Genomic DNA, 6,000 nt, shown 5'->3' with positions numbered 1-6,000 from the left:
AAAACTATTTTTTTTTGCGCAAGCGGAAGGGCACCAGTATTCACATGACATGTTCTTTGTGGCCTTTTTGTGTCAATATATATATGCAAAGTCACTTAATTTTTAAACATTCCAGAAAAGATGTATATAGTAAGCAGCGATAAGGACTGATTACAAATTATTATTCTGAGGGAAATGATGAGATAAGAAATAATTGAACTCTTCATACATGTGTCATAGATACCAAGCTTACTAGTAAATGTTTTTTTACACCTAACACGGGTGTCGTCTCTAAAGAATCAATAACTCACACTCGTTCCACACAGTTAAAAATGTCAAATTAGGAACGGGATTGAAGAGCATTGATGAACCAAATTCCCAGACACTAAATTTGTTTTTCTTCTTCTTTCTGATTGAGATCACATCTATCCTCATATCATGATGTTTACGTTTATGTTTGCGTTTGTCTATTGGTCTTTTTTAAAAAAATCAAAAAGAAGTTCGTCCAGATCATCTGTACAATTACAGATTGACTTTAAGGAACCATTTACCATTTAGCATTGAATTAATCATACACCAGTCATATATATATCGATCTAATGAGATAAAGCGTGTGCTTATAACGTGATGTTATAAAAGACAACACTGTATTGATTGTGGTCATTGCTGAATGCCACACAGAGATATCTATAGTTTCTAAAATCCGCATTTTTTTGGGACCTCGTTGTAAAGTTGTTCAAATGCCCACTTACCACATCACTATTTTAAGAAGCATTTAAGGACAAACCTTAGTTCATCTTATAATTCCAGATTGACAAAAGGGTTTAGAAAAAATGGTATTCACAATATGTTGCGATGTACTGAGAATTGGTTTGGTTAGTTGCCATTGGCATTCTTATACAAGAATTCTCATATGAATAAAAAAAAATATATGATTGTTAAAGCATGTATAGCTAATGCTTGAATCGTATGAGAAAGACCGCAGATACAATATCTTAAATGGTTATGCTTTCAAACTTCAACACACTCCATCACTTTTGGATATTTGATTTAGTCTTTCACAATTGAGAACTGAAACAGTAAATGTGTCAGAGACAAAACCCTGACCTAGAAGCAAAGGCCATCAATAGGTCTTCAACTCAGCTGGAATAATCCGGTATCCGGAGCCGGGCTTCAGCTATTAGATCTCAATCACCCCTTTGACCTCTAGCCAATTTTAGATAAATAAACACACAACTATACGCATAGTAAAACTCAGTTTAATAGAAATCCTAGTTTGATGTTAGAATAGGTGACCATAGAACTAAGCAAAATGACAATTAAAAAGAAAACAAAAATCAAAGAACTAGAAGCAGTTACTGACATGTCAGCTCCAGACCCCAATTAATCTCATTGAAAGATTATGTCTTATTCATATGAATATTAAGCACTATACCGTTCATTAGGGGTTTACTATCATACCATGATGGTATATAGGAGAATAACATATCCCGTATCATGCCCAACACTTGATTAGGATAAATGTGTTATTTCCGATGATAAGACCCTATGAGTGAGTCAATATATAAATCAAAATATATAATCTTAATGACCTGAAAATAGTAACGTAACTATAGGTTGCACTTTTCAAATAGAGCTGTTTCTCAAACCACGCCTCTTTTGGTGTGATAGATAATATGCATATGACTGGTATGTTAATTTGTTAACGTACTGATTCCCATTTATGATCTTTTTGTTTCATCTCATAGAGACATCACTAGGGAATGTAACCAGTATAGAAAATCATGATAGCGCCTAAATTTTGTTTCTTAGGAGGTCCCAAAATGGTGGTAGAGGTAGTATAACATTTTAGTACAAGTTTAAACTCTTAGAAGTTCAGGGCATGTAAATGTTGAAAATTTCCCCACAGCCCTATATTTTGACCTATATCCTTTCTTCATAAGACTTTTTAAAGGTTTGGTTAGTTTTTGAGGTTAATGTTGACACTTTTGTGCTTTGTATAAAAAAGTACCATACAAATTGGATATAATACCTGAACGTATAAGATCTAGATGTCTGCATGTTGACGTATATTTACGAATGATTTCGTTGCACCGATAATAAAGTTTAGTTAATGTTTTGACTAGATTGGGATATCGAAAACTATGGTGTCATAATTGTTCCGTTATACGTGGATTTTTTGTCGTTAGAACTGTTTTGGAATTTGTGGTCTGTAAGAGGGTGATGGGTAAATTGCAAATGACATGGGATTCAAAATACCATTACTCATTTAAAATGTCTAAAAATCTTTTCTTACATTTTTTTAAAAAATATTTTTTAACAACAAATATATTTTTTCTACTTCATATTACCTGTTACAATTATATTTCACTGTTCATGCAAATTTATTTTGCTTTCATTCATAACCCTTCTCAATTCTTTTCTAAGACTTTGAATTCTCGCTCTGAAACATATTATGACTTGAAAATGCAAAAAAAAAAAAAAAACTGTCAAAAAATAGTTAAGACCATAATAACCCTGATCTGATATTTAATATTCAAATACTAAATGTTTAACTGATAGCTTATTAAAAGAGGGATTTTGTAAGAAAATGTTCCACTTTATCCTCAAAATAACATGACTATAATAAGGAAATGTAAGTAATCTTCCTCTTCTGTTTTAAAAAAAAATCATTTACATTTCATGGCTTATACTGAAATCTTTGTTCTCTTAAAAAAGGGGGTCAATTTTTCATAACAGGGGGTTCAAAATACCATGATAAATTCTTTCTAACCTTTTTAATTTCTACCATTTTTTATTTGCGATAGCATGTAAACCACTTTAATTAGGTATGAATATTGCTGCCATAAGTATTTTGAATGAAAAAAAAAAACAACTTTAGAAAGGTTTGATAACACTTTGTTTAGACAGTGTATTTACCAATGAATACTGATTCGTCTGCCATTATAAATGTTAAACGTCAAAAATCATTAGTGATAATATCATATACACTTATATTTCTGCAAATAGTCTTAAGAATGAAAAACAAATAAATAATTTCAATGTTTTATAATGCTTTTTCGTAGCCTTTATATAGTGTTTGAATCCCTTACAGGTCAAATAGTAATTTATGATAGCATTTCTATCACTTTAACATGTTAAACTAGTACATTGTAATACAGCTGCAACAGATATTTTGGAGGAAAAAAAAACCCAAATGTTTTGAAATATATCTGTTTAGCCATGAACCATCCATGAGAAAAAAAAAACCCGATACTAATTCGTTATAATTAGAATTTATGATAGCAATTTCACAATTTTAACGATTGGTATTACTGCAATAAGTATATTGAATGAACAAATAAGTTTGAAAAAACATTTTCATAGCCATTGTGTATTTTGAGGCTCTAATATGTAAAATTGAATCTTCCATCCTGATAGCTGTTTCTTATTGATAATAACATTTTAACAACTTATACGATCACATTCTGTTCCGATTAACATTTAAAACGAATAAACAGATGTGTTCGATTTCTTTACAGGGATGTTCAATTTCAATGTTCCATGGGGATTGCACATTAAAATATTTTTACAAAAGTTGATATGTATCTAAATTATTATTTAAAAAAACCTAGGTCATTATATGGATTGTTTTCGTTAAGATATTACGTTAGCATAAAAGTAGATAAGATCAACATGATGTTAACCTTACACCTCATGCGATGTAAAGTCTGAGCCAACGCACAAGTAAATTAGAACTGTGGAAAATTTTCACATTGCACGCTTCCAAAACATGTTCCTTGATGTATTATCTATGTTATAAATATAATAATTTGGAAATAAATGTCGGTCAGTAACAATGTTCAGGATTAACCAATAATAATACGAGTTCGGCATGTACATAAGTGTTCAAAAGACCGTTATATGCTCAGTAGATATATACTGAGCCAAAAAAGTTTAGCAACAAAAATTTTTCATTTTATTACAAAATCATAACAACATATAATTTTAATAATGATATGTCAGAAGCAACATGAATGTTTATCACTCACGTTCATTAGGATTTTCCTTGTATGGAGCGCGGGAGGGTCAAATGCGTAAATGAGTATAGTGTTTCTCAAAATCAATTTTTCATCCATGCCCTAAGTGCACCAATGAAGAATTGGCAGGCACACCAGCAGCTTCCCTTAGTCATGCACTACTTTTTAGCCATACAAAACTTGTCACGTGTTGACGTAAAGCGAAAGAAGCGCACCTTCCTTGACGATAGTTTTATTTGTCTGCGAGATATCGACCTATCCTGTGGAGTTGTAATTTGTCGATATATGTTTGTTAGTCTCTAAACTGTTGCCTTGTGCATGATGTCAGCAACCCTCATTCCGGCAACAACCATTTCAAGACCTTTCTGACTGTCATTTTTGGGGAGGCCTGATTGACGCCCCATGCATTTTTTTCAAAGGTGTTTGTGTTTTTCTTACCAATGTTGTGTTTCTGACCGTTAGTGAAACAGAATTTTTTTAATATCGTTTTAAAAATACAGGTACAGAAGGTAAAACATCATTTACACGTGCAAAACTGAAATGGCTCGAAATAAATCAGCAGGAAAAAAAGACGACTGTTTTATATCACAGGTAAAACTAAGGAGTATATCAATGATGTTTAAATAATTTTTTCCAAAAACAACAACAAAAAAAAAAAAAAAAAAAAAAAAGTGTTTCTAAACTTTTTGGCTCAGTATATGTAAATAGCATATAAGAAATGGCAGTGTCATGGGTTCCGTACTATTATTCGTTTCCAATTCACTTTAAACGACACCAATAAGTGTATTTCAAATTACGTTACTCATCACATTCACAACGAAATCTATTCATATGCTATTTGGAAAACCGGAAGGACACGAATAAAATTTTGTCTAGAAATCCCACTTTTTGAATGTCAATGTCAATGATGTACGTTGTGTACGAGTACCTCAATATTCAGTATTCATCTTACAAGTATATCTTGTCTTAATTTTTTAAATTCGATATCAGAGTCTCTAAAGTTTATAAACCTGCTTACACGAGAGAGAATATTTTAGCAAATCACAAATACTTCCTCCTTTCCCTAGTTAGAAACATAGCAAATATTGAAAATCTCCCATCTTAATTCTGTACAACAAACTAAACATCTCCAAAACCTTTCTAAATGACTTTATATTACAGGGTCGCCAATATACTTAACCTCTGCCGGAAAGTCTTAACCCATTAATTCCGCAGTACTCGATAGCATTTATAAAACTATTTGAGGTATATTAAACCAGCTTTGACATACTCCAAAATATTCAATCACAATCTCAGAACCTTTATACCAGTAGTATAAAGGGGATACAATTTATACAGTATAATTATACTGATACCCATTTTCAATTAAAAATCGACTTCACCATCTTATATGACTGCCTTTTACTACAAAAAAAGGAAACATGAATTAGGAGATTACTTTATTGTATTTTAATTGTTATCAAAGGTACCAGGATTATAATTTAGTACGCCAGACGCGCGTTTCGTCTACATAAGACTCATCAGTGACGCTCATATCAAAATAGTAATAAACCAAACAAATACAAAGTTGAAGAGCATTGAGGATCCAAAATTCCAAAAAGTTGTGCCAAATACGGCTAAGGTAATCTATGCCTGGGATAAGAAAATCCTTAGTTTTTCGAAAAATTCAAAGTTTTGTATACAGGAAATTTATAAAAATGACCACATAATTGATATTCATGTCAACACCGAAGTGCCGACTACTGGGCTGGTGTTACCCTCGGGGACGAAACGTCCACCAGCAGAGGCATCGACCCAGTGGTGTAAATTGTTATCAAAAGTACCAGGATTATAATTTAGTACGCCAGATGTGCGTTTCGTCTATATAAGACTCATCAGTGACGCTCATATCAAAATAGTATAAAACCAAACAAATTCAAAGTTGAAGAGCATTGAGGATCCAAAATTCCCCAAAATTGTGCAAATACGGCTAAGGTAATATATGCCTGGGATAAGAAAATCC

Source organism: Mytilus trossulus, chromosome 8 (assembly GCF_036588685.1).
Source record: "Mytilus trossulus isolate FHL-02 chromosome 8, PNRI_Mtr1.1.1.hap1, whole genome shotgun sequence".
Taxonomy (NCBI): domain Eukaryota; kingdom Metazoa; phylum Mollusca; class Bivalvia; order Mytilida; family Mytilidae; genus Mytilus; species Mytilus trossulus.
This window is presented reverse-complemented; position numbering follows the sequence as displayed.